We start from the raw sequence: 24,796 nt of genomic DNA on the forward strand, positions 1-24,796 counted from the left end.
CGTTGATTGGAGTAGCCGTGTTAGTCCAGAGATTTAGATATCAAAATAACAAGAGTATTGCATTGAGCAATGATACTTTTTTTATTGGACTAACTATACATTTATAAGTTGACAAGCTTTCTGAAGAGTTCCTTCCTTTATCAAGTCTAAAGCAATACTGACCAATTCAATGGAATTTACAGATTATATCTTAAAACACAGAATAGCTAAGAAGACAGTGCAGGGAGAGGAGGAGGTGTCGTAAAAATCATGAGGGGGGCTTAGGTAACAGGGCAGGACAGTGTCCAGTGTAGGAGAACAGACAGGGGAAATATATAGCTATACATAGAGCATATACTGACATAAAGTTATATATCAACATTGAATCAATATCTATAAAGATGTGAAATTGTATATACAGGGGGAATACAAAAGTTAAAAAAAGACAAAAGTGTGGACATAGGCTTACCTGTGTACCTATGTATAAAGAATGTGGAATATACAATGTAATTGACTAAATGAAAGTACATTACAAAAAGTTTTGATAATGTGTTAAGAATCCAGAGTCCACATTTAGTCCAGAATTAAACAGGTTGAAGTGCGTTATCATTTCATTTCAAAGGTTTTTCTTTCCATGGTGTTTTTGAAGTTGCCTCTGAGAATTTTGATTTTGAGGTTTTGGATGGAGTGGTCAGGTTGGGTGAAATGGTGACCAACAGGGGTGCAGTATTTTGTTTCACAGTGGTTTTTGATTGAGTGTCTGTGGTAAGTTCATTCGAAGGTGCAGTTTTTGGCTTGTTTCTCCAATATAGCATCCCATTTCGCATGCAGTGCAATGTATCATGTATACCACATTTGCAGATATACATGAATATGGCCCCTTTAATGTTATAAGATTTATTCTTGTGATTTGCTGTGCTGCTTTCACAAACGTGTTGACACAGTTTGCAGAGTACTTTATAGCAGCACTTGGTTCCATTCTGAGTGTTCTTTTTCTCAAGGGGTAGCTTCCTATGTACCAGTTTCTGCTTTAGGTTAGGTGGTTGTCTGTATGCCAGGATTGGGGGGTTTTGGAAAGATTTTTTGAGTGTGGGATCCTCTAAGAGTAGTGGCTGTAAGTCTTTTATGATTTTTCATATCCCTTCCACAGCAGGGTTGTATTTGACTACTAGTGGGATACGTGATATGTTTTTCTTCTCCCTGTATTGTAGTAAGTGTTCACGTGGAGTATTGAGGGCAGAGTTAATTTTTTATTTATAATCCTTGTTTTGTAACCTTTTTCTCTGAATGATTGGGACAGTGTGATTAGGTGTTTGTCACGGTCCTTGGTATCTGAGCAAATTCTGTGGTATCTTGTAGCCTGACTGTAGATTATGGATTTTTTATGTGATTGGGGGTGGGAGCTGGAGCTGTGGAGGTAGCTGCATCTATCTGTTGGTTTCCTGTATACAGATGAGTGCAGTTTGCCATTTGTGATGGATATTGTGGTATCCAGGAAGGTGACACAGTCTCTAGAAACTTTTGTATTCCCCCTGTATATACAATTTCACATCTTTATAGATATTGATTCAATGTTGATATATAACTTTGTCAGTATATGCTCTATGTAAAGCTATATATTTCCCCTGTCTGTTCTCCTACACTGGACACTGTCCTGCCTGTTACCTAAGGCCCCCCTCATGATTTTTACGACTCCTCCTCCTCTCTCCCTGCACTTTATGTCTTCTTAGCTATTCTGTGTTTTAAGATATAATCTGTAAAATTCCATTGAAATTGGTCAGTATTGCTTAGACATGATAAAGGAAGGAACTCTTCAGAAAGCTTATAAATGTATAGTTAGTCCAATAAAAAAAGTATCATTGCTCAATGCAATACTCTTGTTATTTTGATATCTAAATATATATATATATATATATATATACATACATATGTCTAAATATATGTATGTGTATATATGTATATATACTGTATATGCTAGTGAGAATACTGTGTACCTTTTAGCTGTGCACGACTCAAGTACTGTACCATACATTATCCAGCATTTTTTTCTCTATTCTTCTTCTCTTATATATATATATATATATATATATATATATATATATATATATATATATATATATATATATATATATATATATATTATATGTATTTACAGACAAAATTACACATGTAAACACCCTAGGGGTGGAGACAGACTTAGGGGACCTATTGTAAAAAGAGGCTAAATGAATTTGGAAGCTTAATACCATGTAACCCAAAGGTATGACTAGGGAATTTAACTTGAACCCCCTGATCTGATTATATGATATACTATATATCAAGCATATGATTATACTATCAAGCAATAGGTATGTGTTTTGTTACTCTGTATTACTTATCATGTAACAATCCCTCCTCCACAGCTTGTTTTTATTTGTGGGTCAATGTGTGGTTCTAATTTCGGAGTTGGTGAGTTAACTATACTGGAGTGGGTTAATTGTTTTGCTTTTTGTGGCCCCACCCACTTGAGTACATTTGATTGGTCCATTTTTAAGGAGTGTCGTGTACATAGATGTGAATTGTACATTATGGTTTTAGCTTGACAAAGGTGCAGGTGGCTTTTATCTTCAGTTAATAAAGATAATTTCACCTTGATAACTTGAGTGCAACTATCCTACATTAACCTGGATACTGTATGGGAGCATGGGGGTGCTCTGAAAAGCTGCACCCATCCATATGTTATAAGATAAAGTATTGGGAGTGCTGATCTGAAATTGGTATTAAGTAAAAGCTATTTAAATTATAAATAAAATTAATGCAATAGCAACAGCTATGCACTTACTGCTAATGCCCATGTACCTGTCAACCAATGAACATTTGCAGGAAGTGTTTATCAGCAATAGTATACAAGCACCTGTCAGCCAATGATCATTAGCAGGGAGTGCAAAGCTAATACTATTGTATCACTTTAAATTAAAGTTTCATCAGCTTCTTCTTGTATATTGTCAGGCAAACGTAAAATTATAATGTGTTTTTAATGCTACTGATTTATGTGGATGATAAAAAAAATTGAATACCACATTCCTTAAATAAAAAACACTCACAGCTGAGAGTAAAAAAGAGAAAAAAATAATGGACGAGAAAGAGACAGTAAAATATCATGTGAACAAAATTAGATAGAGAATGTTGAATGGTTCAAATGATGCAAGACAGTGGTTGAAAGGAGAGGGGGGGGGGGAATTGAATGATAAAGAAGAATACAGTAAAGAGAAAAAATAGATGATAAAATTGCACACGCTAGCCTAGCAGAGAAGCGAGAACAGTGAAGGAAGATTTACAGAATAGCTAGTGTGTACTAATTTACTAACAAATCTAAAGTAATAAACACATTTCAATGTGTTATTTGATTCAGTCTTAAAATGTCATCTGCAATTTTGCCTTTGATTGCTTCTATACAAATATGCATGTGTAGATTCTTAGAAACGATCACAAAGTAAATAGACCGATAGCTTCATGGTTATACAAGTTGGCTGATATGTTAATGGTAAATAAAGATATACTATTATTAACACTCCAAGACTGCTAAAACTATACAGAAATAAGTCAATGTTTTTTCATCACACAATACTGCGACTACAGGCTTTTAAGTCCTATTTTTACTAAATGAAAAACGATTCTGTCAATGTGAAACACAGAAATAAGCATAAGGAATGAGATTGAAGTCAATAGAACAACCAGAGATACAGGAAGATGGATGTTTAATTGGGTTATATCAGGTAACTCATTTAAATCAAAAATACACACTTCAAATATTCCATTAGGGTTTAACCATATTTGTTCTCATTTTGATCGTTCGTATATATGTCTGTGTGATATTGCTTTGTCTCTGAGCTTGCCTCAGTTCCAGAGGTATATTCATCAATATAGCTGCTTACTGGTATTATTATTTCTGCTGATATAAACTGAACCTGAAGTCTGTGCATTATTCATCTTCTCTGTTTATACACATAATTCATTTAGTTCACAGCATCTTGGAATTCCATTACTAAACCACTTATCGCAACACATATTTTACTTCATATCCTGGTGTAAAGTTGCTTTGGTGTCTAGGGAACCCTTCCTGAGCGTAAAATAGCTCTGTCTTTAAATCACTGTAGCAAACATGACTGAATTAATTATCATCTAAGCTTTTTTTCCAAACTACATGCCACACGCGAAAAGGTAACAGTAGCTTCAGACTCAGCAAACAAGAAATTGTATGTCTTCAATTGCAATGCCATTATAAGGAAAATAGAGGCCACACAAAAAGAAATATTGTCACTGTTTATCTTAAGTATATTAGATTTAAAATGTAACCTAGCTTATTGTAACAGGATACATGAAAGCAGTATTTTTTCTTCTTTTGCTTGTGGAAACTACCTCAATCACATTTTTTTCTTGTATGATGTCATTACAAATTATAGAGACATGAAATGAAAAATGACATTTTTATTTCTGAGAAAAAGCATGCAGTTTAAGAGACTTTCATTTTTACTTTTATTATCAAACTTACTTGGCTCAGGAACAACATTTCACTACTTGGAGCTAGCTGGTGATTGGAGACTACACACATATGCCTCTTGCCATTGGTTCACCAGCTATGCTCAGCTAGCTCTCAGTAGAATATAGCTGCTCAGTAGATGATGTCATGTGTTTGCATGTGTTAAAGACTTAAAGGGAGATACCTACATGTTGAAACACATGAAAGTGATGCAGCATAGCTGTAAAATGCTGACTAGATAATATCACCTGACTAAAATATTTGCACCCCACTGTAAAGAGACTTTAAGCTGCCAGTCAGGATACTTGTCCCAGGGCTTAAAAGGGAGTGTGCAGCTGGCATGTGAGTATTATGTCCCTTTAAGCAGAATAGGAAAATGACTGTGCCAGCTCATGACAGATGCACACTCCCTAGCTTGTCCTGGGACAAGCATCCTGATTGGCTGATTAAACTCTCTTTATCTCATATTTCCTATGTATTCCCACCCCACTGTAAAGGGGTAGATTTATTAAGCAGCGGATGCTGCTTTCTACACCCATCGTTTCAGGTTTGCCTGAAATGGAAGTTAAGAAGCAGCGGTCGTAAGACCGCTGCTCCTTAACTTCTAAGCCACCTTTTAGGGTAGCGGATGGAAATCATCCCGATACGATAGGGATGATTGACACACCATGCAAGCGGCCAATTGGCCGCGAGTGAGCAGGGTGCGGCATTGCACAAGCATTTCACAATAAATGCTTGTTCAATTTTAAATGCCGACAGCATATACAGTGAGTGCAGAATTATTAGGCAAATGAGTATTTTGACCACATCATCCTCTTTATGCATGTTGTCTTACTCCAAGCTGTATAGGCTCGAAAGCCTACTACCAATTAAGCATATTAGGTGATGTGCATCTCTGTAATGAGAAGGGGTGTGGTCTAATGACATCAACACCCTATATCAGGTGTGCATAATTATTAGGCAACTTCCTTTCCTTTGGCAAAATGGGTCAAAAGAAGGACTTGACAGGCTCAGAAAAGTCAAAAATAGTGAGATATCTTGCAGAGGGATGCAGCACTCTTAAAATTGCAAAGCTTCTGAAGCGTGATCATCAACAATCAAGCGTTCATTCAAAATAGTCAACAGGGTCGCAAGAAGCGTGTGGAAAAACCAAGGTGCAAAATAACTACCCATGAACTGAGAAAAGTCAAGCGTGCAGCTGCCAAGATGCCACTTGCCACCAGTTTGGCCATATTTCAGAGCTGCAACATCACGGAGTGCCCAAAAGCACAAGGTGTGCAATACTCAGAGACATGGCCAAGGTAAGAAAGGCTGAAAGACGACCACCACTGAACAAGACACACAAGCTGAAACGTCAAGACTGGGCCAAGAAATATCTCAAGACTGATTTTTCTAAGGTTTTATGGACTGATGAAATGAGAGTGAGTCTTGATGGGCCAGATGGATGGGGCCCGTGGCTGGATTGGTAAAGGGCAGAGAGCTTCCAGTCCGACTCAGACGCCAACAAGGTGGAGGTGGAGTACTGGTTTGGGCTGGTATCATCAAAGATGAGCTTGTGGGGGGCCTTTTCGGTTGAGGATGGGAGTAAAGCTCAACTCCCAGTCCTACTGCCAGTTTCTGGAAGACACCTTCTTCAAGCAGTGGTACAGGAAAGAAGTCTGCATCCTTCAAGAAAAACATGATTTTCATGCAGGACAATGCTCCATCACACGCGTCCAAGTACTCCACAGCGTGGCTGGCAAGAAAGGGTAATAAAAGAAGAAAATCTAATGACATGGCCTCCTTGTTCACCTGATCTGAACCCCATTGAGAACCTGTGGTCCATCATAAAATGTGAGATTTACAAGGAGGGAAAACAGTACACCTCTCTGAACAGTGTCTGGAGGCTGTGGTTGCTGCTGCGCGCAATGTTGATGGTGAACAGATCAAAACACTGACAGAATCCATGGATGGCAGGCTTTTGAGTGTCCTTGCAATGAAAGGTGGCTATATTGGTCACTGATTTGTTTTTGTTTTGTTTTTTAATGTCAGAAATGGTATATTTGTGAATGTTGAGATGTTATATTGGTTTTCACTGGTAAAAATAAATAATTGAAATGGGTATATATTTGTTTTTTGTTAAGTTGCCTAATAATTATGCACAGTAATAGTCACCTGCACACACAGATATCCCCTAAAATAGCTATAACTAAAAGCAAACTAAAAACTACTTCCAAAACTATTCAGCTTTGATATTAATGATTTTTTTGTTTTCATTGAGAACATGGTTGTTGTTCAATAATAAAATTAATCCTCAAAAATACAACTTGCTAATAATTCTGCACTCCCTGTTCTTTGGGCATTTAGGCGAGCTTGAGCAGACATGGATTCCTAAAGTGAAAAATATCTGCTCGACCTGTGATAAATTTACCCCAAAATATCTTCCTTTTTTTACATAAAAGGGATGTTCAGGTGATATTTATATAGTCAGCTTTTTACAGCTATGCTGCATTCACTTTCATGTGCTTCAACATTTGGGGTATCATTCCTTTTAAATATATTGGGCCAAATGGTTTTAAGACCAGGGTTCTCCCTTGGTCCCTAACGTACAGCTTTCGATCAAAAAAAACTTAAGGTCCAAACAAGAGGGACACAGGCCTTTCTAATTTCCCTAGACACATACAAAACCTGGAATGTACTGCACTCTCAAACTGGGGCTGGGTACACATCCTATGTCACTGTAAAACCTAAAGCCCTGGATACTCACAGACAGCTGTACAGCTCCCAACAATCTCTTGCCCGTTTACCCCTGACTAGATTGGGGTGCTAAAGCTCATAGGGAAAATTACGAAACAAAAATATCAACACACAGAAAGTCTGGCACTCAGGGAGTAAGAGGAACCTTGGTGTGGTCCTCCTGGGCTTAAACCAGTTGTCCAGATGCTATAATAAACTCTTCAGATTTTTGCTTTTAATCTTGCTGTGTGCTTCCAAGGAGAGTGCAAAACTGTCTGTGTGTTTTGGTTGATAAGTTTGTTTCTATTTTTTTCCTATGTCTTTAAAACCCAGGCTGTTCAGGGTTAACTACCTGAGTTGTTGGGGAGATGTACAGCTGTTGTGAGTATCCAGGGCGGTAGGTTTTACAGTGACATGGGATGTGCACCCAGTCCTGTTTGAGAGTGCAGTCTATTTCCGTGTTTGTAATGTACAGTATGTGTGATTTTACAAGAAAGCACTGAACCACACATTTTTGTTAACACATTTTTGTTCAAAATAAATGAAGTGCCAAATGAATTCCTACGAAACAAATTTTGACTCCCTTGCACATGTCTAAGTGGTAGATGTTACAGGAATAAGTTGAACCAGCATAAACCAGTACAAAATGATTTACTCCCCATTTTCTATATTGCATTATAAAGATCTTATTTTAAAAGATACAACAGATGTAAAAGGCAATCTCACTTCTGCAAAATGTTCCTCTTCATCTCTGAGACAGACAGTTTACATAATTGTGTGTCAAATTTAACCAATCACAACTGCATAGCTTGCCACTTATTTTATACACCAAAATATTTCTTACTACAGTTCAAAGGTCAAGGGAGAAATGAATTACTTTTGTCTGTGAAGGCGCCTCTGACAAACTTTTTTCTAACATTTTAAGAGGAAAGATTATATTTAGATTTGGGACTAGATTTATCAATTTGCGAACAGACAGAGGTACACATGTTGTCAACCTGTTGCCACATTTTATCACAAATTGTAGGGTGCATTTGTTCCCCAAATTTATCATTGCACTCTTGCATGAGAGGAAGCTTATCAATCACCCCAGTTGAATGAGTTTTCATCCACCAACTCTAAGTTGGTGGTGAAGGTTTTAAGAAGCAGCAGTTTAAATTTCTGCTTCATAGATATCAGTTGCAGGCTGAAATCCGGACTTTAGGATGTTGATAATTCTAACCCTTTGGGGCATATTTATCAAGCTCCGTACAGAGCTTGATGCCCCCGTATTTCGGCTCACCAGAAATAGAAGATATGAAGCAGCGGTCAAAGACTCTACTACTCCATAACCTTCCTCCTGCTCTGAGGCCGCGGACAGAAATCGCCAGAAATCAACCGAATACGATCGGGGTGGATTGACAGTCAGCATTTGATGTGCAGCTGATATGATCCGCTGTATTGGATCTTGTCCACTCGCGAGCAATCATAAATTCTGCCCCTTTGTGTTGTAGAACTAAAATCATATGATTGTTCTCTTAATCCTCTTGGTATATATATGACTTGCATTTCTTTCTAATTTTAATGTTGGTTTATAGATTAACAGCCAGACCTCTGTTATAATTTTATTCACTGCTTCACTTTTCAGTTTGCCTAATTCTTCTAGCGGGTTTAGGAAAAGCTGCAATAGCCGAGTGGATTAAAGAGGTGCCCGATTTCAATGAAAAAAAGTTTTTGAGTTTTTTTTGTCTTAACTATACAATTTAAATGCATAATATGTTCCTATAACACACTTTTTATTTGCTAATTCTGAGGCCTTATCACTTTCCCTAATAACACTGTTGTTAAATTACCATGAGTGGATGTTTTTGCCCCAATAAATCAAAAAACTGTGACACTATCCAGCATGAAGTAAAAAATCTATTAAGGGGCAAAAAAGTCAGATTATTATGTTTGCGATGGCGCATGCCAGAAATTGAATCACATGCATTGTTAAAGAAAATTGCTTGCAGGACTATGATATTGCTGTGTAATGCAGTGATGCGATTTCAGCAACATTCTCATTTACTTCTCTTATTTAATATTTGCTTTGTTCTCTTGGTATTTGTTGTAAAGCCTTCCTAGATAGCTGAGGAGCATCAATGCACAACTGAGCACTAGTTGCTGGATTGGTGGCTGCACATATATGCTTGGAAAGGTCATTTAAAATTGCATGCTCTGTCTGCATCATAACAGACAAATGTGCATTTAATACACCTTGCCTACTTTAGCATTATCCTATATTCAGCTACTCTCTAGGAGAATTTTGCATGGTAATACCTGCTAAATGAAATAATAAGGGCTAGAATGACAAGGGCCATTTAGGTATTACAAGCTAAAAGTAAATGGGTGCACTCGAGCACAAACGACCAAACACAACATAAAGTACATTAAAATAAAGTGTTACACTCATAGATACGTCTTCTGATATAAAGTATTCATATGAATAATAATAAAAACATTTTTTATAAGGGTTTAAAGGTATATGTATATGACAAGGTATTTGAATGGAAAGGGCTACAACACATGTATATGCATGTGTATTTATGTGTTATATATGCATATATGTAGTATACATACATATAAATACATACTGTATATACATAACCTTAAAACTTTAAAAATAATTTTTAGATTATTTTTTAATATTTATAATGTGTTAAAAGGTACAGTCTAGACCTAATACTTATTCTTTATTACTTATTGTTACATACCAGATAAGCATCTTGCAACGGCTTCCACATCTATAAGCTTGTAAGAAGTGCATGAAACATTTAAATAATCATTTTTTATTAGCAGCTGATTGGCTACCAAGCCCCGCTTACACCTTTGTTCTTCTCCAGGTAGCTGTTTTCTTATATGAAAGCTTAGCAGTGCACGTTTAATATTTTTTCAGTTAGCTATTTCAAATTGCATATGCACAAATCAGCGTGTGCGAGTAGGAAAACGTATTTAAGATCGTGATTGGAGAAACTTAGCATACTAAAATATACAATAGGTGGGCAGAGGTTGGCAACCATTTCTGGCTCCTAAGAAACTATAAATATTTAAATCTTTAATTTACTTCTAACAAGCTTATAGATGTGGGACCAGTTGCAGGATGCTTCTCTGATTTTTAACCAAAAGAAATCAAAATTGTGCATTGGGTCCCTTTAACTATGTCCCTTTAACTATGTAATTAATGTAAATGTTCTTAGTATTTTTAAATATATATTTCAGTATATAATATATATATATATATATATATATATATATATATATATATATATATATATATGTATATATCTATAACTGAATATATTCATATAGATTTATAGGTAAAAAATAATCATATATATGGAATGGAGCTTTATGCCCCTGTTTCCGCGTGAACCTTCAGGCTCGCCGGAAACAACAGTTATGAAGCAGTGGTCTTAAGACCACTGCTCCATAACTGGTCTGCTGCCTTTGAGGCTGTGGTCTGCAATCCGCCCGCTCCTATATGATTGGACTGCTATAGCATATCATGTCGGACAGACATTGATAAATTGGCCCCATAGTGCGTGAGTGCTAAGCGTTAGTATTGTTTTAAAGTGTGCTCCATTTAAGTCTATGCGGTAGATTTAACAAGCAGTGGATGCTGCTTTCTACCCCCCAAAGTTTCCGGCTCACCGAAAACATAAGTTAAGAAGCAGCGGTCATAAGACCGCTACTCCTTAACTTGTCCTTTTAGGTGGCGGACTGCAATCATCCCGATCCGATCTTATACAATTGGGATGATTGACATCCCCTGCTAGCGGACAATTGGCTGCCGGTGAGCAGGGGGTGGCATTGCACAAGCATTTCACAAGAAATATTGTGAATCTGACCCTAAGTATTCAGTATGCTAGCGTTAATATTTTATGGAGGGTTTTAAGGTACTATTTAATGTTCATTTAATGTAATTACTTTTGGTGTGGAGTCTTTCACATTTTGCTAGTAATTAATATATATTGTGATAATATCAGAAAAAGAGTAAACATCCAAAAAAGCTGCCTCTGGCAATAGTTAATCCAGAGACCCAGCAAGTGTTCAGAATATCATGTACATCAATCACTTACATTGTAGTTATTCAACTACTGCATGAAGTTTGCAAGTCAAGAATTCCCAGCAATGCAAATCTCACACATTATCTGAAATTAGAATAGACATTTTTGATTTGTGCAATATGTCATTGTAATAAATACAACTGGATCAACATAATGGACATTTTGAGCAAAACTTAATTTTCCAGAATAATAATCTTTATTCTATAACTATCATAGAACTGGTTTTGTCAAGTTTTAATTTCATTTTTAATAAATAATGTAGAACGCTAAGCTGGAATAGATAACAATGAATTTCATGTACTTTTCAGTTCAGTATAATGGGAATATTAACTACTTTTCTCAAGAACAGGTTTCAAATTAGTTTTGGGAAAATGATATTCTCTTTTCATATAGATATAATAGCTCATTTTGAAACCTAATTCTGATAACACATAAATATTTTGCAGAGGAAGTTTGTTATCAGTTAATGCTGGTGCTTTAAACTAATGTATTAACCCATTAGGTAACTGGTAAAAAAACAAAGTAGCAGTGTTAACAATGTAATGCAAACTAAATTCCTGAATGAAATATTCTCATTTAAATCTGCAGTCCTTTTCAAATTTAACATGCAGACAAAGGGCTAAATTTATAGATGACTGTGAGTTTGCAAGGGAAATTAAACAGCTGGGAACAACTACAAAAGAATAGCAACTACTTACTATGGGCTACATTATGAGTGGAGCACAATTTATCGCTCCTGCTCATGTGTGAACTAAGCTAGAAGAAAGCTTTTTGCATGTGTCGGGTAGTGCTGGTATTACAATGTGAAAGTAAAAAGTTTTTGCGCAAGCGCTAATCCGACATTTTGTCAATAGCCGAAGTTTGAGGATCTCTGCACTAACCTAACGAGCGTAAATCGTGATTGCACTCATGCATTCGCATTTAATTTCAACTTGTATTATGCGCTCTCCTTCCACCTCATTAGCAAGCAGCCACAATAAACCTGATATAGCTCATGCAAAAACAGTTAGCGTGCCAGTCGTAATCTAGCCCTATGTTATTGCATTTCATCCTATTCCTACAGCTCCTTTCATATCAGTTTTCCTGCTTTAATAGCTTAAAGGTGCCAGATACTGAAACTCCGCCTCTCTGTACTGGGGGCTGCCATCTTGGAGCTCAAGTATTCTCACAACCTGTGACAGCAGCAGTGTACATTTACATATCCATGAAGTTGTCAACTTTTTGTATAATGTTCTTCAAGTTAGGGTGCATGATACAAAGCAGGAGCTATACATTTTTGCAGTAGCTTCATTGCTATATATCATTACTGAGTGCTTTTTAAAATATGTTTTAAAACTGTGTAAAATGAAATATGTCATGCACACTAAATTCAAGTAAATGATACAGCTGTAAAAAAAGTGGGCAATATCTGTAAGTGTGCACTGCTTCTGTCCCAGGCTGTGAGAATACCTGAGTGCCAAGATGGCGGGCACCCAGTACGATTAGTCTGAGCTTCAGTATCTGGCATCTTTAAGCTATTAAACATTAAAACTGATTTGAAAATAGCTGCAGGAACAGGATGAAATGCAATAACATAGTGAGTAGTTACTGTTCTTTTGTAGTTGTGCACAGCAGTTTAAAGTCCCTTTAAGGCAAGACCATGTCCAAAATGTAAAGTATTGCTTCTCCTATTCTTTACAGTGTTTTATTAGTAGGCGTTTCTGCTATTAATATCTATACGGGAGCCACTCAAAATATATTGTCTTGCTTGTCAAACTTGAACTACTGGCAATGCAGAAAAATGATAATTACAAATGCAACACTCATGTAAATGTTTGTAAATGTAACATATTTGCATGTATGTTTTGTTATGGTAAAGAAGTTTGTCTGGATAGAATTAAAGTGTCCCAAGGGGGCTGGCTGTGGGCATTCCTGAGTGTTCTAGAAGTGGGTTTTGGTATTTTTTTACCTACACCTCAGCCCAGCATACCCAATTTTTAAAAACTCTATTGCTCTTGTTAATTTGCTTGTTCAATGGTCGTTTTTTGCTGTTTTGAAACTAACAAGGTTGTCTTGTTTTTCTTTCTCTTTGGGCTCCATGTACTAAGCTATCAGCGAGGTGTTTGTGAGCTCTTCCGTCTAAATTTCTGCTTGCGGATAGAAGATCATATGTACCAAGCCCTAAAATCAGTGAAAAAATTACATTTACAAATATCGAGCAAACTTGTCCGCAACCCTTTTATTCTAGCCTTTTTTGTAGCATAAAATTCCTTGCGCAACATAAATCTCGCAATAAACAATAATTACTAAACAATCAATTTCTGCCCACTACTTTTTCCGCATCTATCTCGTGAATTATCCCCCGCCAGCATTTAGGTGGAGAGCACAATATTAAACAATAGGGTCTATAAGATATACGCCTACAAGTCATATAAGAAAAGGTCAATAGACTTGAATCTTTACCCACTGTCGATCGAGCCAGCCATGGAGACACTTCTTCAACTATATATTCTTTGTCTGATGCAAATCAGGGGGAGAAGGCAGAATCGAGAAGCTGATGCCATCATTATTGGGTTCAGTTAATTTGCATTTTCGCGTCATCTTATAAAAGTTATTGATGCACTCATGCATTTATTCCCAGAATATGTTTGTCTACCATCTACCACAGAAGAGTGCAATTTATAAAGTTTCAATTCTATCGTATGTTAGGCATGCCAAATGTACTTGGGACCATAGACTGTACCCACATTGCAGTAAGACTGCTACATTTACAGGAGGAGATTTATAGGAACAGAAAGTCTTGCCATTCTCTGAATGTACAGATGGTGTGTGACCCAAAAATGAGAATTATAAGTGTATGATACAATTACCCTAGCTCCTGGCATTATTCTTACATTCTAAGGCAGACTGGACTGTATCAAAAGTTCAAGAATGGAGAGATGTCAGAGGGATGGTTGTTATGTAAGCTCAAATGGCACCAAAATTGACATATATTTAGTTATGCTGGCATAATATATAATTTTGTCCATTTAACTAATTAAATAAATATAAAAACACAATCCATCTTTCCATTTAAAAAGTATGTATTTAATTTGTTTTATACATAGATTTTGAAAAAAATAATCAAAATAAAATTAGTAATTGATACAATTGAAAAAAATTAGTTGGATACATTAGTGAATAATTATACTGATAGATATTGTTTAATATATGTAAAAAAAAATAATCATTGCAAACTTTGACAAAATGTTTAATATGTATGTTTTTGTATTACAGGGGATGCTGGTTACCCTTGTTATGAATGGCTGCTGACACCGTATATTAACCCCCAACTCAGGAAACATATTCACACAAGACCACCAGGGGAGTCATTAAAAGGACATTTGGATCACTGAAAATTAGATCTGGACAGATCTGGTGGTGCAATGCAGTATTCAACTGGGAAAGTTGCCAAAATAATATTAGTTTGCAGTATTTTGCACAATATTGCCACCAAAAGAGGATGCCCCATTGTGGATGATATTCCCATGTCCTTTGAAGATTTTCCAGAGAAAATTTGTAGGGAGACCACAAATAGACATGGCATGGCCACAAGGGACATAGTTTCCAATCAATATTTTGACAATTGATTTTAATAAAAATTTCAGTATTGTGTTTTTACAATATGTTACCTATAATAAAAATATTTAATAAATGTTACATTTCTTTATTTTATCTTTTGGTACAATTAAAAAAGCTGAAGTTGAATGCAAGGTAGCCATTTCAAAATGGCAAACATCCAATAGGATTTCAGTAGCTCTCATCCTATTGGCTGTTTTGAACACACATCGGGGGGTTGTGTGGGACGATGGGATCCCTATTTGTGTAATTTTAAACAGTTATCCGAGCATTGTTGCTGTAGCGGTATTATCCATAAAGGGTACAATTAGGCTGTTGTTAATTGACTGATCCTCTGTGAGTGGACTCAGCATCTATTAATATGGCAACAATAGTCATTATATGCTAATTTAAATCAAACTGGAAGCAGACGGTGCTTTAACTTATGATCTATGTTGTGGCTGCTACCATATGTTAACTGAATATCAACTAGTCACTGTTTATTAATTTAAAGTAGACTAGTTACAGGCGTTGCTAAAACTTATGATCACTGTTGTGGCTGCTACCATATGCTAGCCAAACACCAGTTGAACTAAACACAACATTTGTTATAACGGTAACGCATGGCTGTGGTCTAGTATTATCATGGTGGCAAGTATATAGTATACGAACAGTCACCAACGGAAACGCATATAATTTACACAATCACAGTATATAAGTGTGCCAAGACCCAACCGCAGGTTAAGGTGTTGGAATCACATTATTTTAGACCACTTAAACATTAGATTGTTTATATAAAGGATATAATAAGAATAGGACATATGATTTAAAACAACTTTATTTATCTCAAGTACAAAACATTATTAGAAAGGTCCTTCTACTATTGGATAAACTTCTAGTAATAATTTAATGAGACCATTTGGGTATTGAATATTATTGAATATGTGCAATTTAACCTTAACTGATATAGATACAGTTGCAAATGTGGACAAATAATTACTGTGTTGCCAATGTGATTATTGAAACTTAACACACATTTTGGAACTTATGCGGCTCAATGACATATTACTTGTACTTACATGAAGTCAAGACAAGCACATGACTTATGAACCAATATACATGTGAGATCGCATTTACATAATTATCTACTTTGTATCAGTAACAGACACCCCCACTTACAGCCATATTTGCCTGATATAATAAGGACACAATATAGACCAGATAGTGATTCATTCAGGGACACGTTTATACCTCTGCACTAACATTTGCTCGTGATATTGGATTACATTTTTTTTGTCACCCATCTTTTAAGAGTAAAAATAAAGGTATATTTTATTTTATCCTACCTTTAATACTAGTCTGGGCACAGAGTAGAATCTCTTTCCAAAGTTGTTTTTTATGTTAACACATGATGCTAGCACCACTCCTCCATTAATATAATTACAATTGAGTTACATACTCTGGGGATTACAAATCAAGGGGCAGAGGAGCTTGCCTTTATAGTGCCATTGTCAATGTGTGTATATACAGGATTTCAGAAGCTCTCATCCATTTGGCTGATTTGAATTTGAAGAAACAAATCAGCCAATAGGAATGCAAGGTACGTCATTTTGAAACGGCTACCTTGTATTCAACTTCACTCTGGATGGGATCGGCTTCCAGTATGGCTCCACTCTGCACTGCCGAGATGAAGATAAAAGACGCCCCTGGGATGAAGATATCGCTGCCTGGATGAAGACTTCTTGACGCCTGGATGGTAATGGATGTCCGGACTTCAGGAACCATGAGCAAATTTTATGGCATTAGTGTTAGGTTTTTTTTTTTTTTCATTTTTTGGGGAGTTTTTTTTAGATTAGGGCTTTTGTAAAAGAGCTGAATGCTCTTTTAAAGTGAAGGTAAAGTGTGATCGATTAAAATGTTTCCCCTGTAAATACTCTAAAATTGAATGGGACTTTAATTCATGAATTTTTTAATTTCGCTATATTTATTAAGTTATTGCCGTTTTTTTAATCCATTTCTGTACCTTTTGAAAACAGCCCATTTTTTTTTTTTTCTTAGCCCGGGTCACGTTGTTTGACAATCCTATTGAAATACTGGCCGTTAGGCGGCCGTCATATTACGTCACCGCATTACTTGTTGATATGCGCATGCGTTGGCTTTGCTTCCTCCCTGTTATAAGAAAAGCTCGTTCCAGTTTAGCGCAGGCGCAATAAGGATTCCCTACTGACAACATTCAAATTGAATCCACCACGAAGTGTACGCATGCGCAAATTGTTCAAGTAAGCGAGAACACGCTTTTGTACTACGTATAGAGCGGGTGGGACCGCTCTATACGTCACAGTCTCAGAAACCACCAGGAAATTCATGGAGGGAGGAGTAAAGAAGAGAAGCGTATGTAAAAGCAAATACTTTTTATTAACATTTTTTATATAGAAAGAATTAAAAAAAATTGGCGATCAGGACTATACAATATATAAATAATACAATAATGTGCAGAAAACCGGAAAACTTTACCTTCACTTTAAGGGCAATGAAAAAGAGCTGAATGCCTTTTAAGGACAATGCCCATACAAATGACCCTTTAGGGGCAATGGGTAGCTTAGGTTTCTTTCATGTAATTAACAAGAGTCCATGAGCTAGTGACGTATGGGATATACATTCCTACCAGGAGGGGCAAAGTTTCCCAAACCTTAAAATGCCTATAAATACACCCCTCACCACACCCACAAATCAGTTTTACAAACTTTGCCTCCAAGGGAGGTGGTGAAGTAAGTTTGTGCTAGATTCTACGTTGATATGCGCTCCGCAGCAAGTTGGAGCCCGGTTTTCCTCTCAGCGTGCAGTGAATGTCAGAGGGATGTGAGGAGAGTATTGCCTATTGAATGCAGTGATCTCCTTCTACGGGGTCTATTTCATAGGTTCTCTGTTATCGGTCGTAGAGATTCATCTCTTACCTCCCTTTCAGATCGACGATATACTCTTATATTTACCATTTCCCTCTACTGATTCTCGTTTCAGTACTGGTTTGGCTTTCTACAAACATGTAGATGAGTGTCCTGGGGTAAGTAAGTCTTATTTTCTGTGACACTCTAAGCTATGGTTGGGCACTTTATTTATAAAGTTCTAAATATATGTATTCAAACATTTATTTGCCTTGACTCAGAATGTTCAACTTTCCTTATTTCCAGACAGTCAGTTTCATATTTGGGATTATGCATTGAATTATCATATTTTTTCTTACCTCAAAAATTTGACTTTTTTCCCTGTGGGCTGTTAGGCTCGCGGGGGCTGAAAATGCTTCATTTTATTGCGTCATTCTTGGCGCGACTTGAAAAATTCTTTTCCGTTTCCGGCGTCATACGTGTCGCCGGAAGTTGCGTCATTTTTTGACGTTATTTTGCGTCAAAGATGTCGGCGTTCCGGATGTGGCGTCATTTTTGGCGCCAAAAGCATTTAGGCGCCAATAATGTGGGCGTCTTTTTTGGCGCTAAAAAATATGGGCGTCATTTTTGTCTCCACATTATTTAAGTCTCATTATTTATTGCTTCTGGTTGCTAGAAGCTTGTTCACTGGCATTTTTTTCCCATTCCTGAAACTGTCATTTAAGGAATTTGATCAATTTTGCTTTATATGTTGTTTTTTTCTTTTACATATTGCAAGATGTTCCACGTTGCAACTGAGTCAGAAGATACTACAGGAAATCACTGCACAGTGCTGGAGCTACCAAGCTAAGTCTGCTATAAACTTTTGGTATCTGTTTTCTCCAGCTGTTATTTGTATTGCATGTCATGTCAAACTTATTAATGCAGATAAAATTTCCTTTAGTACTGTTACATTACCTGTTGCTGTCCGTCAACATCTAATTTTCAGAGTGTTCCTGATAACATAAGAGATTTTATTTTTTAAATCCATTAAGAAGGCTATGTCTGTTATTTCTCCTTCTAGTATACATAAAAGTCTTTTAAAACTTCTCTTTTTTTCAGATGAATTTTTAAATGAACATCATCATTCTGATACTGATAATGGTTCTTCTGGTTCAGAGGTTTCTGTCTCAGAGGTTGATGCTGATAAATCTTTGTATTTGTTCAAGATGGAATTTATTCGTTCTTTACTTAAAGAAGTGTTATTTGCATTAGAAATAGAGGATTCTGGTCCTCTTGATACTAAATGTAAACGTTTACATAAGGTTTTTAAATCTCCTGTAGTTATTCCAGAAGTGTTTTTTCTCCCTGATGCTATTTCTGAAGTAATTTCCAGGGAATGGAATAATTTGGGTAATTTATTTACTCCTTCTAGACGTTTAAGCAAATTATATCCTGTGCCATCTGACAGATTAGAGTTTTTTTGGGACAAAAATCCCTAAGGTTATGGGGCTGTCTCTACTCCTGCTAATGTACTACTATTCCTATGGCAGATAGTACTTCATTTAAGGATCCTTTAGATAGGAAAATTGAATCTTTTCTAAGAAAAGCTTACTTATGTTCAGGTAATCTTCTTAGACCTGCTATATTTTTTAGCGGATGTTGCTGCAGCTTCAACTTTTTGGTTAGAAGCTTTAGCGCAACAAGTAACAGATCATAATTTTATAGCATTATTATTATTCTATAACATGCTAATAATTTTATTGGTGATACCATCTTTTGATATCATTAGAGTTGATGTCAGGTATATGTCTCTAGCTATTTAGCTAGAAAAGCTTTATGGATTAAACTTGGAATGCTGACATGTCTTCTAAGTCAACTTTGCTTTCCCTTTCTTTCCAGGGTAAATAATCATTTCGTTCCTTTCCTCACAACAAGGAACAAAAGCCTGATCCTTCATCCTCAGGAGCGGTATCAGTTTGGAAACTATTTCCAGTTTGGAATATATCCAAGCCTTATAGAAACCTATAGCCAGCTCCTAAGTATCTATGAAGGTGCTGCCCTTATTCCAGCTCAGCTGGTATGGGGCAGATTACGTTTTCTTCAAAGAAATTTGGATCAATTCCGTTCTTAATTTCTGGTTTCAGAAACATTGTTTCAGAAAGGTACAGAATTGGCTTCAAGTTAAGGCCTCCTGCTAAGAGATTCTTTTCTTTCCCGTGTCCCAGTTGACACAGCAAGGCTCAGCATTTCTGAAATGTGTTTCAGATCTAGAGTTGGCTGGAGTATTTATGCCAGTTCCAGTTCTGGAACAGGGGCTGGGGTTTTATTTTATCTCTTCATTGTACCAAGAAGGTCAATTCCTTCAGACCAGTTCTGGATCTATCATATTGAATCGTTATGTTAGGATACCAACATTCAAGATGGCTACTGTAGGACTATCCTGCCTTTTGTTTAGCAAGGGCATTATATGTCTACAATAGATTTACAGGATGTGTATCTGCATATTCCGATTCATCCAGATCACTTTTAGTGTCTGAGATTCTCTTTTTAGACAAGCATTACCAGTTTTGTGGCTCTTCTGTTTGGCCTAGCCTCAGTTCCAAGAATTTTTTTCAAAGGTTCTCGGTTGCCCTTCTTTCTGTAATCAGAGAATAGGGTTTTGGTATTTCCTTATTTGGACGATATCTTGGTACTTGCTCAGTCTTCTCATTTTCGAAGAATCTCATACGAATCGACTTGTGTTGTTTCTCAAGTTCATGGTTGGAGGATCAATTTACCAATCAGTTCATTGATTCCTCAGACAAGGGTAACCTTTTTAGGTTTCTAGATAAATTCAGTGTCTATGACTCTGTCCTTGTCAGACAAGAGAAGTTTAACATTGATATCAGCTTGTCAAAACCTTCAGTCACGATCATTCCCTTTGGTAGCCTTATGCATGGAAATGTTGGGTCTTAGGACTGCCGCATCAGATGCGATCTCCTTTGCTCGTTTTCACATGCGACCTCTTCAGCTCTGTATGCTGAACCAATGGTGCAGGGATTACTCAAAGATATCTCAATTAATATCTTTAAACCGATTTTACGACCTCTCTGACATGGTGGACAGATCACCATCGTTTAGTTCAGGGGGCTTCTTTGTTCTTCCGACCTGGACTATAATCTCAACAGATACAAGTCTTACAGGTTGGGGAGCTGTGTGGGGGTATCTGACGGCACAAGGGGGTTTGGGAATCTCAGGAGGTGAGATTTCCGTTCAATATTTTGGAACTCCGTGCAATTTTCAGAGCTCTTCAGTCTTGGCCTCTTCCGAAGAGAGAGTTGTTCATTGTTTTCAGATAAGACAATGTCACAACTGTGGCATACATCAATCATCAAGGAGGGACTCACAGTCCTCTGGCTATGAAAGAAGTATCTCGAATTTTGGTTTGGGCGGAATCCAGCTCCTGTCTAATCTCTGCGGTTTTTATCTCAGGTATGGACAATTGGAAAGCGGATTATCTCAGTCGCCAAACGTTGCATCCGGGCGAATGGTCTCTTCACCCAGAGGTATTTCTTCAGATTGTTCAAATGTGGGAACTTCCAGAAATAAATCTGATGGCTTCTCATCTAAACAAGAAACTTCCCAGGTATCTGTCCAGATCCCGGGATCCTCAGGCGGAGGCAGTGGATGCATTTTCACTTCCTTGGAAGTATCATCCTGCCTATATCTTTCCGCCTCTAGTTCTTCTTCCAAGAGTAATCTCCAAGATTCTGAAGGAATGCTCGTTTGTTCTGCTGGTAGCTCCGGCATGGCCTCACAGGTTTTGGTTTGCGGATCCTGTCCGGATGGCCTCTTGCCAACCGTGGACTATTCCGTTAAGACCAGACCTTTTGTCTCAAGGTCCTTTTTTCCATCAGGATCTGAAATCCTTAAATTTAAAGGTATGGAGATTGAACGCTTGATTCTTGGTCAAAGAGGTTTCTCTGACTCTGTGATTAATACTATGTTACAGGCTCGTAAATCTGTATCCAGAGAGATATATTATAGAGTCTGGAAGACTTATATTTCTTGGTGTCTTTCTCATCATTTTTCTTGGCATTCTTTTAGAATACCGAGAATATTACAATTTCTTCAGGATGGTTTAGATAAGGGTTTGTCCGCAAGTTCCTTGAAAGGTCAAATCTCTGCTCTTTCTGTTCTTTTTCACAGAAAGATTGCTATTCTTCCTGATATTCATTGTTTTGTACAAGCTTTGGTTCGTATAAAGCCTGTCATTAAGTCAATTTCTCCTCCTTGGAGTTTGAATTTGGTTCTGGGGGCTCTTCAAGCTCCTCCATTTTGAACCTATGCATTCATTGGATATTAAATTACTTTTTTGGAAAGTTTTGTTCCTTTTGGCCATCTCTTCTGCCAGAAGAGTTTCTGAATTATCTGCTCTTTCTTGTGAGTCTCTTTTTCTGATTCTTCATCAGGATAAGGCGGTGTTGCGAACTTCTTTTGAATTTTTACCTAAAGTTGTGAATTCCAACAACATTGGTAGAGAAATTGTGGTTCCTTCATTATGTCCTAATCCTAAGAATTCTAAGGAGAAATCGTTGCATTCTTTGGATGTTGTTAGAGCTTTGAAATATTATGTTGAAGCTACGAAATCTTTCTGTAAGACTTCTAGTCTATTTGTTATCTTTTCCGGTTCTAGGAAAGGCCAGAAAGCTTCTGCCATTTCTTTTGCATCTTGGTTGAAATCTTTAATTCATCTTGCCTATGTTGAGTCGGGTTAAAATTCCGCCTCAGAGAATTACAGCTCATTCTACTAGGTCAGTATCTACTTCCTGGGCGTTTAGGAATGAAGCTTCGGTTGACCAGATCTGCAAAGCAGCAACTTGGTCCTCTTTGCATACTTTTACTAAATTCTACCATTTTGATGTATTTTCTTCTTCTGAAGCAGTTTTTGGTAGAAAAGTTCTTCAGGCAGCGGTTTCAGTTTGAATCTTCTGCTTATGTTTTTTGTTAAACTTTATTTTGGGTGTGGATTATTTTCAGCAGGAATTGGCTGTCTTTATTTTATCCCTCCCTCTCTAGTGACTCTTGTGTGGAAAGATCCACATCTTGGGTAGTCATTATCCCATACGTCACTAGCTCATGGACTCTTGTTAATTACATGAAAGAAAACATAATTTATGTAAGAACTTACCTGATAAATTCATTTCTTTCATATTAACAAGAGTCCATGAGGCCCACCCTTTTTTGTGGTGGTTATGATTTTTTTTGTATAAAGCACAATTATTCCAATTCCTTATTTTATATGCTTCGCACTTTTTTTCTTATCACCCCACTTCTTGGCTATTCGTTAAACTGATTTGTGGGTGTGGTGAGGGGTGTATTTATAGGCATTTTAAGGTTTGGGAAACTTTGCCCCTCCTGGTAGGAATGTATATCCCATACGTCACTAGCTCATGGACTCTTGTTAATATGAAAGAAATGAATTTATCAGGTAAGTTCTTACATAAATTATGTTTTTTTAAGAGTTAGTTTTTTTATTTTGAGGGTTGTTTGGGTGGTGGGTATTACTGTTGGGGGGCTTTATCTTTTTTTACAGGTAAAAGAGCTCTTTACCTTAGGGCAATGCCCTATAAAAGGCCATTTTAAGGGCTATTGGTAGTTTATTGTAGGCTAGAGGGTGTTTTTATTTTGGGGGGCTTTTTTATTTTTATAGGGCTATTAGATTAGGTGAAATTGTTTTTATTTTTGATCATTTAGTTTATTATTTTTGTAAGCTTAGTGTTTTTTTATTTTTCGTAATTTAGTGTTTATTTTTTTTTTAAATTTTAGATTTTTTTTTTGTAGTGTTAGGTTTTTTTAAATGTGTAATTTAGATTTTTTAATTGGTAGTATTTTTAATTTTATCAGAATAGTAATGTTAGTTTAATTTATAGTTTAATGTTTAACGTTTATTTTTATTTCACAGGTATTTTTTTATTTATTTAAATATAGTTATATTGTAATTTTAATTTTAAGTTAGGGGGGAGTTAGGCTTAGGAGTTAATAGCTTAATTTAGTGTTTTGCGATGTGGGGGCTGGCGGCTTAACAACTATCCATGTGTGAACTAATCATATTTTGTAACTCCCTATGATCCACCCTATATTGTCTTGCAAGTGATAGCATTTAATTGAGACACACATCATCAAGCGGTCCAGTTATTGCAGCAGTGTCTGGTACCACAGGGTGCACTTGATCTTGGTGTGGAGCTGGCTGTGTAGGTTCTTCAACAGTAAATTCTATTTGAGGAGGTTCATGAATTTCTTGTGGTTGGACATCTACCATATCCTCCATAAAATCCGGTGTCTCACTTCCAAAATCCCTGTTTTGAACTTCCTCAAATGCCGGTATTTCAGGTTGTACTGGGACTATATTTAAGATTATCTCCTCTGATGATTTTTCTGAATCTGTCAAATTGTAATAAAATATATTATATAAAAATTAAAACACATAAAAAAATAAAAAATGTATACTCTAATTGTTATTAACATATAGTGAATTACTCATTAAAAAATTGAATTCTGGTTATCTTCTGACCAGCACAATATGTATTTTGAAAACAAAATTAAAATTTAGATTTGTAAAATAAAAATATTCATTATACCGATTACAATGAAAATGAAGTGATCTATCATGACAAACATTTAAATAAAATATATATATATATATATATATATATATATATATAGAGAGAGAGAGAGAGAGAGAGAGAGAGAGAGAAAGATATATATTTATATATATATATATATATAATTAGATTGAGATATAGAAGTAAGCCTTTTCCAGCACTGCACATAAAGTCACAAAATTAAATTCACACAATGAATCTGTGAATCACTTAAAGCTCGACTCAAACACGGTTGTCAAGATGAAACAATTAAATTTATTAAAGGAAAAAAAAAATCATAAATAAAGTATATGTGCAAATGTTACAATAAATTTGATGCAATTCATCAACTGAATAATAAGCATGCTAGTGCATTCATTACCCCTCACACAAACAAAGGCTCTTTTTCCATAGAGTTATTTGCAGTGCGTCCAC

General features: G+C 36.4%; 1 protein-coding gene across 1 annotated transcript in view; it reads left to right on the top strand.

The window, feature by feature from the left end:
• LOC128648054 (arylamine N-acetyltransferase, pineal gland isozyme NAT-10) overlaps positions 1-14,863 on the top strand; it is a 421,895-nt gene extending 407,032 nt beyond the window's left edge. The window contains exon 2 of the transcript XR_008400495.1: positions 14,554-14,863. The gene's annotated coding sequence lies outside the window, so the exon portion shown is untranslated. The remainder of the gene's footprint in view (positions 1-14,553) is intronic.
• The last annotated feature ends 9,933 nt before the right edge of the window (positions 14,864-24,796 follow it).

Source organism: Bombina bombina, chromosome 1 (genome assembly GCF_027579735.1).
Source record: "Bombina bombina isolate aBomBom1 chromosome 1, aBomBom1.pri, whole genome shotgun sequence".
Taxonomy (NCBI): Eukaryota; Metazoa; Chordata; class Amphibia; order Anura; family Bombinatoridae; genus Bombina; species Bombina bombina.